The sequence below is a fragment of the Mandrillus leucophaeus genome, unplaced genomic scaffold, assembly GCF_000951045.1.
Source record: "Mandrillus leucophaeus isolate KB7577 unplaced genomic scaffold, Mleu.le_1.0 Scaffold739, whole genome shotgun sequence".
NCBI lineage: Eukaryota > Metazoa > Chordata > Mammalia > Primates > Cercopithecidae > Mandrillus > Mandrillus leucophaeus.
This window is the reverse complement of record NW_012108019.1, coordinates 1453622-1468413: the sequence shown is the minus strand read 5'-3', so window position 1 is coordinate 1468413 and position 14792 is coordinate 1453622. Positions and strand designations below refer to the sequence as shown.

Sequence of the window (14792 nt, the reverse complement as noted above, 5' to 3'; positions counted from 1 at the left end):
TAAGACAGAGTCTCACTCCATCACTCAGGCTGGAGTGCAGTGGTGCGATCTCTGCTCACTGCAGCCTCCACCGCCTGGGTTCAAGTGATTCTAGCCTCCTGAGTAGCTGGAATTACAAGTGCACACAACCAAATCCAGCTAATTTTTGTATTTTTAGTAGAGATGGGGTTTCACCATGTTGGCTAGGTTGGTCTCGAACCTCCAACCTCAAGTGATCCGCCTGTCTTGGCCTCTCAAAGCGTTGGGATCACAGGTGTGAGCCATTTGCCCCTTTCTTAACTGATGATGATTTTCTGACTTCTCATACATTTTATCATAAATAATGTCTTTTGCCCATAGTTCAGGCAATTTGACCACACCTTACATGAAAGAATAGTTCAGGTTTAAGCTATTGCCTTATAATTATTTAAGAATTGGTGCTCATAGAACTAATGCTTCTGTATAGTTGTGCCACCCCCCTAAATCTCCCTACATGTACCTTATATTTAGGGGATATTTTTGACATACTCTATATCTAAAAATATCAAAGATATTTTTACAAGAAAGTAGAGTGGGAAGGAGTCTATAATGAATATAATGTATTGACAGACTATTACTATTAAATAAAGGCTCAAAAATTGCAAGCCTTGCTTTTTTTTTTTTTAATTATCCTTTGTGACTTAAACAGATTTTGGTGAATTTTAAATTTTATTTGCTTAGTGTCAAAAGAAGAGGCAAAAAACAGACTGCAAAGCAGTAAGACAAGGCATTTACTAGGGTCTTAGGAATTACAATTTGGGAGACACTATTTCATCAACAAGCCAAATTGTGTTCTGAAGACAGACAGGGGAAGAGGAGTTTTTAAAAGGAAGCTAAGGGTGATCACAGAAGTTTTTTTGAAAGAATTATCATTGGTGGAGGTGGCTGGCTTAGAACAGGGGTTCATATTTCATTGGTTGTTTCTATTCAGGAGTTGCAGCGCGGCAAAATTCAGATGTTTGCAAGTATGTTGTGACTGGGGCTGTTTGGCCAAGTTCAAAGGTTCGAGACAAGTTCCTGGGGTTTTTGTTTTTTGTTTTTGCTTTTGTTTTTGTTTTTAAGGATGTAGGTCATGTTCATTTCAGAATCTGAACCAGAGTGACACCATTTTGTATATGACATTTCACGATAGTGACGAATAGTATGGAAAGTGGCTCAGCAATTAGTGCAAGTTAGCCACGTAGCCGTGGAACTATTGTGGTCCACTCATTCAGGAGTTATCTAAACTATTAAGGCAACATATAATGTAGGCACTAAGAACACAAAGATAAATAAGATATAACCCTTAATTTCTAGGAGCATAGAGTACAAATAAATGATTGAAATAATATACAAAATTGCAACCAGTATATGAGTTATGTATGGATATGATAGTTTTCCCTATGCTTCAGATGGGTAATATGGCATATGATTTTGACACTGAAGAAAAGTTTCAGTTCACTGTGAAGAGAGAAAAAAGATGATCAACCTAAGCACCAGAAATAACATTTACAGAGGTACTGATGTGGAATAAAGAATCCTAAGTGCATGTTGAGTGACTGAACCTGATTTTGCAAATGTAGGATGGCTTTCTATGACATGCTAATTTATTTAAACTTTAAAAATAAAATGCCAGCTTGATAGAATTAAGAGTATCTGGAGAAAAATTTGGGATGCTTAACAACAAAATGCAATATAGACTGCTACTTGTAAATGTAAACTTGTAATAAATTTCCCATCCCTTCTTCAGAATTCAAATACAAATGTATTTAAATGTTTAAAATAATACTAACCATCATAGCCAAAATACTACCTTTAAGTATTTTTGTTACGTGATATTAAATCATAGATTTTTATGTGTTTTCCAACTTTGGTTTTCACTATCAGAGAAATAATATGTGGCAGTTTATTTATCAGTCAGAACAAAACATGTTGAGATTTTCTATGAATTTAAAAAAATAGAGTAAAATTCCCTTCTCGCAAACAAAAAAACTTACAAAAATAAGTAAAAGGAGCAGAGAATACCCTAACACTGCCCTAAAGGTGAGAGACACAACCTGTAACATAAACTTCGGAAAGTTCTGTGCATAGATAGATTTTATTGTGAACTCCTTGCTCTTCCAAATTTCCACGTGCACAACAAATAAAGAAAAGGGTAGAACTTGCAAACAATTTAAGAACATATATTATAAAGTTGCTAAAAATAACTAAATCATCCTATGAAGATCAGAGAAAAATAGCAAGTATCTAAGATGATAAAAAATAAACTAATCTTTTTTTTTTTCTTCATAAAACATAAAATATCAAAAAAAGAAATAACTTCTACAGTACATCGAGGAAAAAATAGTCTTAAATGTGTATTAGATTAGATATATTTCACCTATATATTCTTCTATAAAGAAAATTTTTAACATTTTTTCACTCAACATTATTTCAGCTCTCCAAATAATAACTCAAAATCAATCCATCTGAAATGGTGAACCCATAGTATGAAATTGTGGATTTATTAAAATATAGAACAAAGGGGAAAACATTTTGGTAATATTATTTAAATAAATACAACACCTTTTATAAGATATTAAATATAATAATATTAAATGGCATATAATGTCTTAGTACTAACTATTTCTAAACACTCATTTAATACTCTGTGTTCTACTTCAGTGCCTCTGTAAATGTTACTTCTGATGTCTGGGGGGATCATCTTTCTTCCTTCTTCACAGTGAACTGAAACTTTTCTTCAATGTTTAAATCACATGTCATGTTTCCCATCTGAAGCATAGAGAAAGCTGTTACACCCACATATACCTCATATATTAGGAAGGAAGTTATAGTAAAATGAAATGCAATAGTACTTTATTCTAAAAGTAGTACATAAACAATAGAAAATTGTTTTGTTAATTAAATTTGTAACAGTAATAGTACAGAAACTAAAATTATCTATATTATATTTTTCAAGATTCCAGGTTAACAAAAACAAAATAATGAAGTATACAGGAAGATCTAGAAGGCAAGAAAAATCAGTACATATGGGAATTCCATTTTCAGTTAGGATCTAGAAAGGAGCTAAGTCTCCTAAGAGACAATTTCTGAACCTACTGAAATGCCAAATAAGCTGCAAAAATCATAGTACTTTTGTTGTTTTTGGTGGTGGTGGTGTGGTTTGTTTGTTTATTTGTTTTGAAAGAGATGCTTAATTATCTCACGGGCAGAGAAGTTTCCTGATTGCAGTAGGTTCCTCTCACTATCGCAGAAATCTCTTTCATCAACCGAATAATTTATTTGAATAATCGTTCATTATAAGAAGCGAACAAATGAAAAACAGTAGACAGCTGAAAACATAAGAAATCTAAATGAATAAAATTTCAGACAGTGACAAACCCTTCACAGGAGAGAAGAAAGAGACCCATGTGCTCTTTTCATTCCTAGAGGAGCCGCAGCAGAAGGGAAAGATGTTATATGTGAAGTGGGAAACAACACTCCAACTTTTAGCTTATGGTCAATATTTTCTTTTTTTTTTTTTTCTTTTTTTTTAAATGATCAGTACAAATAAAGGGCATCAAGAATTCTACAAGTATCTTCTTTAATAATTATTTTGAATTATTTGATCCATACCCAAAAGTTAATACAAGATGTACCATAGAACTAAAATTAAAAAGCCCAGTCACAAAGCCTCTAGAGGAAAACATACAAGAATATCTTAGCAGCCTTGGAATAAGTATAAATTTGTGGGACAATGGTATATATCAGAATACATGTACACATGTATTGGTTTTCATTCAGTTTCTGACTCATACCTCCCATAGCCTTTGTTATAGTCTTTTGTTACAATGTTGGGTGTGTGAGGTCTCATGGGCCTCTGTCTTAGGAAACAGAATCTCTCTGGACCTCCTCCTACCCTCCTTTCACCTGCCCCAAGGCAGGACTCTAATCTTCCCTGCCTTTTTAATTGTAGGTGTAAAACCTTCTCCAGAAAAGGTCCCACTCTATATCCTGGGGGAAGAAATGCTGGTTTCACAAAGCTTCCATAAAAACTCAAGAGGAACGGGTTCCAGAGCTTCCGGAAGGTTGAAGATGTGGAAGATTCTGGAGGGTGGTGCACTCAGGAAGGGCATGGAAGTTTTGCATACCTGTCTCCATACCTCATCCTCCACATCTCTTTATATCTGTATCCTTTATAATATCCTTTAGAATAAACTAGTAAACATAAGGAAGTATTTCCCTGAGTTCTGTGAGCCACTCCAGCAAATTAATTGCACCCAAAGTAGGGGATGTGGGAATCCAGACTTGAAGAATCTGGTTGGTGAGAAGTTCTGCAGGGCCAGACTTGAAACCGGTGTTCAGGGGCAGGGGTGGTGGAGGGAGGGGGAGTCTTTGGGATGAACAACCTCTACACTCTCTACCCGGAGATAGTGTCAGAATTTAATTGGAGAATACTCAGCTGGTGTCTATTGCTTGTTGGTGGGGAAAAATCCCCACACATTTGGTCGCAGAACTCTTCTGGGTTGATTGTTGTGGTGTGACAGCAGAGGAAAAACAGTTTTAAGAGTTTTTCCCAAAACAGACAAGATACAAAAAGTATTAACCATAAAACACATAAATTTGTCTTCATCAGAATTAAAAAAATTATTGATCAAAAGTAATCATGAAAATAAGAAGGCAAGACAATAATTGGGGAAAAATATTTCTGGTACATGTACCTGACAATGTACTTGCACCCATTTTTTTTTTTTTTTTGTTAACAACGATGTCCCATGAATCAATAAAATAAAGATAAACTACTCAGTATTTAATACAACTACTTAAAAATACGTAAGAGACTGAACACACAGGTAGTACAACAACAAAATCTAAGTAGCTAGTAAGCACATGAAAATGTGTTCCATGTTGCTATTGTTTGAATCTTAACCCCAAAAAGCATGTGCTGGGAACTTAAGGCCCAATGCAACAGTGTTGGGAGGTGTGGCCCAAATGCAAGAGTGTTGAGAGGTGTGGCCCAATGGAACAGTGTTGGGAGGTGTGGCCCAATGGAAGGTCATGAGACCTCCACCCTTATGCATGGAAAATGCCCACCGTAAAAGGTCATGAGGCTGAGAGTTTCATCTTTTGTTCTTTCTTACCCTCTCTTTGCCTTTCTGCCATGGGACAACACAGCTGGAAGGTCTCTGCCAGTTGCTGGCCCCTTGAACTTGGACTTCCCAACTTCCAGAAGTGTAAGCTAATAAATTTCTGTTCATTAAAAATTACCCAATCTGAGGTACTCTGTTACAGAAGCACAAAACATACTAAGACACATGTCACTGGTCTATCAAGAAGGAGCAAATTAAAAGCAAAATGAAACACCATCTTACACTCACTAGAATGACTCACATAAAAAGACTGACAGCACTAAACATTGGCATAAATATAGAACAACTGGAACTTTTCACACATTGCTGATGGAGTATAAAATTATGCAACTGCATTAGGGAAAAGTTTGGCAGTTACTTTAAAAGTAAGACATACATCTAACTGTACTCTAAGGTAGGGGTCCTTAACCCCCAGGGCATGGACTGATACTGGACCGTGGCCTGTTAGGAACTAAGCCTCACAGCAGGAGGTAAGTGAGCATTACCGCCTGAGTTCCACCTCCTATCAGATCAGAGGTAGTATTAGGTTCTTACAGGAGCAGGAACCCTATTGTAAACTGCACATGCGAGGGATCTAAGTTGCAGGGTTTTTGTGCAAATCTAATGATAAATATAATGCACTTGAATCACGCTGAAGCCATCACCCCTACCCACCGTGCATGAAAAGATTGTCTTACATGAAACCATCCCCTGGTGCCAAAAAGGTCGTGACTGCTGCTATAAGGTATTTGCCCAAGAGGAAAGAAAACACATGTCTATTGAAAAAAAAAAAAAAAAAAGAGTCCAGGGCCGGGCACAGTGGCTCACGCCTGTAATCCCAGCACTCTCGGGGGCTGAGGTGGGCAGATCGCAAGGTCAGGAGTTTGAGACCAGCCTGGACAAGATGGTGAAACCCCATCTCTACTAAAAATACAAAAATTAGCCGGGTGTGGTGGGCACCTATAGTCCCAGTTACTCAGGAGGCTAAGGCAGGAGAATCACCTGAACCCAGGAGGTGGAGGTTGCAATGAGCCGAGATTGAGCTACTGCACTCCAGCCTGGGTGACAGAGTGAGACTCCATCTCAAAAACGAACAAACAAACAAGTCCAGGATATCAAGATGTTCATAGCAGGTTTATCCATGTGTTAGCCTGCTACAGCTGCCATAACAAAACGCCACAGCCTGGGTGGCTTAAATAACAGGAATGTATCTTCCTCAAATCTCTGGAGGCTGGAAGCCCAAGATCCCAAGATCGGGTGCTGCTTGGTTTGATTTCCTCTGACGTTTTTCTTCCCAGCTTGCGATGGCTGCCTTGCTGCCATGTCATCACATGATGTTTCCTTTGTGCACACGTGCACTTGTTGTCTCTTTTGTGTGTCTAAACTTCTTTTTATAATCACACCAGATTGAATTAGGGCCCACTCTAATCCCCACATACATGACAACATGGATGAATTTCAGAAAACACTATGCTAACTAAAAGAAAGGCATATTGTATGCTTCCATTTTAATGACATAAGAGCACATGAAACTAATCTTTGATGTTAGAAGTTAAAATGTGGTTGCTTCTGCAGTTTTGAAAACTGACTGGAAAGAGATAGCCAGAGAACTTTCTATATCCCTTTTTGGGTTGAGGTTACATAGATGTATAAATTTTTCAAAACTTATTAAAATGAAAAATTAGGCTGGGTGATGTGGCTCATGTCTGTCATCCCAGCCGTGTGGGAGGTAGAGGCAGGATGTCGGCTTGATCCCAGGAGTTTGAGACCAGCCTGAGCAACATAGTGAAACCCCACCTCTAGAAAAACTACAAAAATTAGCCAGGCCTGGTGCGGTGTGCCTATAGTCTCATTTACTTATGAAGCTGAGGTGGGAAGATCACTTGGGCTCAGGATGAGAAGCCTATAGTTAGCTGAGATCATGCCACTGCACTCTAGCCTGGGTAACACAGTAAGATCCTGTCTCAAAGAAAAAACAAAAAGAAAAGATAAACTAGGATTTTGTTGTTTCATTGTATATAAATTATACTCAATACAATTTTTGACTACAAGTCAAAAAGGCATATTTTTAAATCAAATATTCCAATGATAATAGAAGTTAATACATTTAAAAGGTTTAGACTCAAATATCTTAAAAATAAAGAACAATTAGATAGTTTCAGAAAACCAAGTATTTACATAATGGATATACATTTAAAAGAAATTGACTCAGACTTGTCAAGTGAAAAAGCCAAACACTTAGCTAATGAAAACAAGATAAAATGATGAAATTTAGAAAGTTTATTGTTGTTGTTACTTCTTGTTATGTCACGCATTTTTTGTTTTGTTTTGTTTTTTGTTTGTTTGTTTTTGAGACAGAGTCTTGCTCTGTCACCCAGGCTGGAGTGCAATAGAGCAATCCCGGCTCACTGCAACCTCCACCTCCTGGATTCAAGCGATTCTCCTGCCTCAGCCTCCTGAGTAGTTGGGATTACAGGCACCTGCCACCACACCTGGCTAATTTTTTGTATTTTTCGTAGAGGCAGGGTTTCACTGTGTTAGTCAGGATGGTCTCGATCTCCTGACCTCATGATCTGCCGGCCTTGGCCTCCTGAAGTGCTAGGATTACAGGCGTGAGCCATCGCACCCAGCCATCATGCATTTTTTATATTGAAAACAAAAAACAAAAAAAAAAAACTACAGTGGAGACTTAAAAAGTTTTTTAACAGCAGAAGTTAGTGAATTGATATAAGATAAAAAACACTAGAAGAAATAATTATAAGTGATAGATTAAATATGAAAGCCAAAAAGTAGAAATGTTCAATAATAAAAGAGATTAATTTGTCTTTTGAGAGATAATTTCATACAAAACGACAAATATATTTGAAAATAAATGAAATAGAGAAGTTTTTAGGAATATATGAGTTATTAAGTTTGATTCTAAAAGTTATAAAACCTTAAATAGATGAATTATCATTAAAGACAAATAGAGAATGTTGATGAAGAATGTTCTTCTCCAAAATGTCACACCCACATGATTTCTCAAGTGAACTATTTCAAATTAATTGAAAAAATAATTCTGATGCAATTTACTGCAGAAAGAAAATGAAAGCTCCCAAATTCACCTTACAAAGTCAACATGATTATAAGAAAGCTGTTTCAGAAACAAACCATATGTTCAGCTCCTCAGATTCTGAACTGCACTGCTTTGAGAATATTTTCAATATACTTTGTTGGCCTGGAATACAGGTTGAAGTTCTGGGTCTTCTGGATAGGAAGCCCCACAATCTGAATTTATTTATGTGATTGACTCTTTAAGTTCTTCTATGTGAAACATCATTATTTGGGAGAGCTAGGTTCCCATGGGATGAACCTTGGTCAATGGAAAATGAGGGGGGTTTAACAAAAATAGATCCTCCCTCCATTTTCCCTCTGTGGAGTGTTCAGAAATGAAATTTCTTTTGCATGGTGCATGGGCTGATTGTTTTTCCTTAAATATGTCGAAGTCTCGACCTCCAGTATCTCAGAATGTAACTATTTGGAGATAGAGTCTTTAAAGAGGTAATTGAATTACAATGAGGTTGTTGGGATGGGTCATAATTCAACCTGATTGATGCCCTCGCAAAAAGTGAAAATTATAACACACAAAGAGACACTAGGGATACAGACATACAGAGGAAAGACCATGTGAAGACAAAGCAAGAAAGTGGACATCTGTATACCAAGGAGAGAGGCCTCTGAAGAAACCAAACCTGCCAGTACCTAGATCATGGACTTCTCCCCTCCAAAACTGTGAGAAAATACTTGTCAGTTGTGTAAGCCACTGTATCCTTGGTATTTTGGTATAACAACTATAGCAAAGTGGTATACATGGCCGGAGAACATACTTCCTGAGCTACCTGCCATGTCTCTGCCTGGCTTGTCATCAAGTAACGACCAACAATGGCCCATCATCACGGCACTTCCAATTTTCCTTGCCTTGTTTATCTTTGTTTCCTCACTTTTACTGAACTTGAACATCCCAATTAATGTGTCAACACTTTAATATTTTGTTCAGAGTCTGCTTTCTAGAGAGTCGGGGCTAATACAGCAAACTGGCAAAGATGCATTTTAAAAGCAACACCACCACTAAGACCAAGATTAGTTCTGAAAAGTGATGTGAAATATCTACTATAACTTGGAATATTAAAATAATATACAGCAAAGCAAATATATTAAGACATTTATTTATATTAACTTATTAAATATTTATATACAAATCACAAATAATGTTTGATTACAGATCAAAGCTGAAATATATCATAAATACATACAAACATGCACATGTGTTAGCAAAGCCTTTATCTTTTGAAACAGTGAAGTACTTGATACATTTCTATCATCATCAACAAGGTAAAGGAGGAGGAGGAAGAGGAGGAGAAAAAAACAACATTTTATGAAACTGATATCATTTACATTACTCAAAAGATCTTCACCAATTAATTCAAAACATCACCCCCAAAAAGCATTATAAATATTAGAAAGCGAAAGGCAAAGTTATCACTCTTTCCTAAAGATTTTTTTTTTCATTGGGAAGACCCAATACAGTTAAGTGAAAAAATAATAAATATAAGATATTTTGTTAATTTTGCAGGTAGCAATAATAAGACAGAGACATTTTTACAAAAATATAACAATAATTTAGAAAATATTGTGGGAAGAAAGAAGCACAGAATCAGAGGAGTATCCAACAGAGCATAAAATAAAGCATAGAAACACCATTCCTTATTTCTCTGTACTGACGCCATACTTCTGATAGGAGATTGTTGTTGTTGTTTTTCTCACACCAACCAATTCTCTGATACCAACTGGGTGTACTACAATTCAATTACGACACTAGCCTGAAGTTAGTGCAGTCCTCACAAGTTAAGGGTTCAGTCCCACAACTCGACACCCTAAGCAATGTGGATTGCAAGTAGTGAGTTCCTACTTAACTATGTACACTGCTAATGTGGTTATAAATCAGGGATTCTCACAACCCCCTCCTCAGGTTCAAATTTGCAATGACAGTTCACAGAACTCAGGAAACTGTGCTTACTTACCTTTACTGGTTTATCATAAAGGGGATGGTCAAAGGTGTAGATGACCGGCCAGATAAAGAGGTACAAAGCTGAGATCTGGAAGCATAGGAGCTGTGTTTGCAGGGAGCTGAGATGTACCACCCTCCCAGCAGGTGGGTGTGATCACCTACCTAGAAGCTGTCTGAACACTGTCTTTTAGGAATTTCTTTAATGGAGACATTATCACATAAAAATGATTATTAACTTGATCATCAGGCCCTGTCCATTTCCTGGAGGAAGTGGGTAGGGGGAACTGCAAGTTCTAAACTTCTAATCATGGCTTGGTCTTTCTGGTGACCTGTCCCCATCCTGAAGCTATCCGGGAGATCATTATAAGTCACTTATTAAACAAAAGAGGCTGTCATCACCCAGGAAATTCCAAGAGATTTAGGATCTCTGTGTCACAAACCAGGGTGAAAGATCAAATATTAGAACAAATGATATTCCTAACATCCCTGACACTCAGAAAATTACAGGTGTTTTAGTAACTCTGTTTCAGAAACAGGGGTGTAGAGAACAAATATATATATTTCTTATTGTGTCACAAACACTTGAAAATAAACTTTATAAGTGTATTGTACTTACATTATGAAAATATCAAAATTCTACCAAGGAACATGTAAGAAGATTTAAGCAATTAGAAAGATGCCATGTTAATGGACATGTTACAGTTTTAAATGTATCATTCTAAACAATTACAAAACTAACCAAGCAATACAGAATCTAGAAAATGAGCAGCTCATTAATGCTTAAAAGTAGATTTCCAAGAAAACAGCATGATACTTAATATACACTAGTGATCATAATAATCAATGAGGAAAATGCAAATTATTAAGTAAATTATACTGGGAAAACTGGGTATCTACTAAAATAAAATAGTACCTTCACCATTCTCCTTACAATAAAATAAATTTCAAATGAATCAAGTATCTATTTGCACAGGTGCATTTTTATGATTGCCAAAAGTGAATGAAATTATAATCTTATAGAGAAAAAGATTTTGAGGCATAAAACACAATTCCAAATTATAAAAAAGATACACTTTACTACATAAAAATTGCAACTTTATTTTTAGTAAAACATTTCAAGGGGTTAATTTATAAAACAGGGAAATATTTGCCACACATAGGACCTTAAAGGACTGATTTTCCTATATACTGTACATAGATGTATTTTGACACGACGTAAACAGAAAGTGAACAAATGATACTTAAGTCAGTTTTGTGAAGAATTAATTTTTTTGACCTGTCTTACGGTGCTGAGCGAAGAATTAAGTGTCAAAGAAACATGTAGAAAGTTGTTCATTCTCAGTCACTGCTTAGGGGGCAGTTCTGCTGAACTGCCATTGCGACAAGCTCAGCAGATGAGTAGTGGCTTGGAGAGAAACGGCAGGAGAGAAAGGGAGCAACAGGAAATACCCTCTTTCCCACTCTTTGGCATGACATTAATGCTCTACGTGTATCCGTGTGGATCAACTGGACACTACAGACTATGACTAGGCTTGCAGTACAGTATTTGCTAGTATTTCAAGAAAAATGGCTCCCTGCCAATTAAGTGTATTTTGGCAGGAACAGTTTCAAAAATGCACCTAAGTTGGCAAGAGCTGAAAGAAGTCAAGCAGATCCTTGATAACACATAAAATACGCATCAGTGAACTAGGCAGTAGGAATAGCCCACAGCACCTGCCCACCCCCACTGCCAAAGCTGAAAACAAAAAAAAAACAACCCTTACCATGTGCCCAAGATGCCTGCCACATAGAAGTGTCAGTGTTAGCCAGAAGGTAGCAGCAACTGAAAGAGAATTGCAATTGCTTCCCAGTCAAGAATAAAGCATATGCATCACTTTCCCTAGTTTTGGCAATATTAGAAACAGATGAAAGAGGAGATTAAGAAAAGAAGGAGCAGTCTTCAGACCATAGCTTCTCCCCTACTACAGATCCCCAGTCAAAGGCTAATTCTGAAGCAAGGTTAGGGAAGAGATAGATGGGTTTAGAGTTGATTTTGTACTTCTCTGATGATCAAAAGTGACTTAAAATCTACTGAATTTGTTCAATCTGTCATTAAGGGAAGGAAACAGAGGCATCATATTTTCTCCTCCTGGAGTTACTGTTCTTTTAGAGACTCCTACCCTCTCATTCCATCTTCACATAATTAATATAATTTTGGAGTTAGATTTTGAATTGCTGAATTCACTTGATTTGGTGGTTCTATGAATGAAATGTGGTTTTTTTGTTTGTTTGTTTTTGTTTTTTTTGTTTGTTTGTTTTTTTCAGCATTCAAAATCTTTTTAATAAGAGGTTAGGATCCAAGGTTAGTTGTTGTAGCCTGGGCTGGCCCGCCGGCCTCTGGCACGCTCGAACTTCCGGCCCTTGGAGCGGACGCAGGGTTTGGTGTGGCTGCGTGGGGTTCCTGGGGCCTTGCCGAAATGCCGGTACACCTCTCGGCCCTTGCGAGGACCAGAGAGCAAGACAGTGCCGCAGCCCTTGGGGGAGTCCAGGGCCAACTGGTCGAAAGTGAAGATCTTGCCCCCTGCCCTGAGGATGCGGCTGCGGGCCCGGCTGGTTACGCGCAGTGCACATACCTTCAGTTTGGGCACCTCCTGAAGCCGCACGTCCTCCATTATGGTCCGCACGTCCTCCATTATGGTCCGCACAACCACGGCCGTTTTGTTTTCCCGGCCAGGAAGCTTCATCTTCTGGATCATTGGGGAAAGGGGCAGAAGCGGCCAGTTGGTGCGACTCATAAACAACCTCTTCAGCACAATCTGGTTGAATGTGGAATTGGTTCTTCTGGCCAGAAACCTATACAACTTGACCAGCAGCCTCAGGTAGATATCCTGGCGCTTGGGCTCTTTGCGCGGAACCTTTCCGTCCTTGTTGGCGCCTCCTGCTCGGCCAGGTCCGGAAAGATGAAATGTGTTCTATATTTCATGTGTTAAAATTCTAATTCACAATGTGACAGTGTTTAGAGATGGGGTCTAATTAGGTCATGAGAGTGGAGACCTCATGATAGCATTAGTGCCCTTACAAGTAAAGAAAGGGTGCTCCTTTCTTTACTTATAAAGAAAGGAGCCTCTCCCCTTCCCATACCCCTCTCTCTCTCCCTCCCTCTCCCCGTCTCCCTCTATCCCACCAGAGGACTTATCAAGAAGATGGCCGTCTGCAAACCAGGAAGCAGGGATTCACTAGAACGCTACTATACTGGCACTCTGACTTTGGACTTCTCAGCCTTCAGAACTGTGAGAAATACATTTTTGTTTTTAAGCCACCGGGTCTATAGTATTTTGTTTTAGCAGCTATGTTGACTAAGAAAGTTGTCATGTGTTCTCAAGTAGGCCAATCAGACTTTCTTGAGAGTTATGTGCAGACAATACAAACAACTAAGCAGCAGGCTATAGAGATTTCCCTGAGCTCCTCCTATGGAGATCCCCGTTAAGTCTGATACTCATTTTTTAGTTGCTTCCAATTTTGAAGAAGTCTAAATCATTAAAACATCAGTTCTAGAAATTATTTTGCTGGGCATATGCTCTCTCAGAGAAATTGGGATTAGAAAAGGGTTATTAGACTAAGATTTGGTGAAAGGCAGTGTGATTTACATTCCAATTAATAAAATAGAAGCCATGGGCAGTTAGGGAGAAACTCATCAAGATCCCACATCACCTCGCAGTGTGCACACAGATGGTGAAACTCAGGCTGTTGGGGACATTTTGCTATGTCTTTCTTTAATAACAGATAAATAATGAGGAGATTATGGGAAAGTTTTCTTGATAATAATAAATATTAATTAATCAAGAGAATAATAAGCTACATGTAAGTTATCAGGTGATTATAACAGCCATTATTACTACATTTTTTTCCCTTTTTTGTCTTATTTGAAAAGCAATTGTATAAAATCCTACTGTATATGGTACTTCGGGGCCTGTAACATGTAGAAACCTAATATGCATGTAATAAATATGTGCCAGTGCAGCCAAAGCAGTGGCTGGGAGCTAAGCTGTAATGGGCTAAGGAAATGATTACAGATGAAAAAGTAGTAATTATACTGATGTATTGGTGAGTTTTTAACATTAGTAAATATAATGTGTATAAGAAAAATACCAAAAAATGATAATAATTTAAAAAGAAATCAAAAAACTTAATCTCTGAGACTTGCAGACCCTAAGGACATAAGGCAACAAACACTCATTATAATGCCTATTGCATCCTTCTGGGCCTGGAGAAGCTGTGACTCTGTGGTAGCCATTATTCAAACTCAACCTTGCTGGGAGTGCAGACAGAGGCAGGGTATGGAGGGGAAGTAAAATCAGAAGAATGCAACTGGGAGAATAAATTTGAAATATACATTGGTTCAAGCTGAATTAATCAAGAATGATGTATCCACAGAACAAGCATTCAAGTTTCTCATTGAGGAAGTTGGCCATTCTCACACTTCATTTCATTAACTAATTTAATATTAGCTTACATTATATGACACATAAAAGGGTGATGTTTCTTGGCATAATATAGATTTTAAATGGAAAGAATTAGATGAGTCTAAACTGAAACATTGAATAAAGACTTGTTTATAGCACATCTAATTGCTCCCTATGTTCCTTAAAAGGATCAAAAAT

At 37.5% G+C, this 14792-nt stretch overlaps 1 pseudogene across 1 annotated transcript; it reads right to left on the bottom strand.

Moving 5' to 3' along the window:
- Positions 1 to 12452: 12452 nt before the first annotated feature.
- LOC105528883 lies at positions 12453 to 14425 on the bottom strand (annotated as a pseudogene). The gene is made up of 2 exons (XR_001004424.1): positions 14363 to 14425; positions 12453 to 13103 (listed from the first exon to the last, which is right to left on the bottom strand). The product of XR_001004424.1 is annotated as a 60S ribosomal protein L18 pseudogene (transcript).
- Positions 14426 to 14792: the final 367 nt, after the last annotated feature.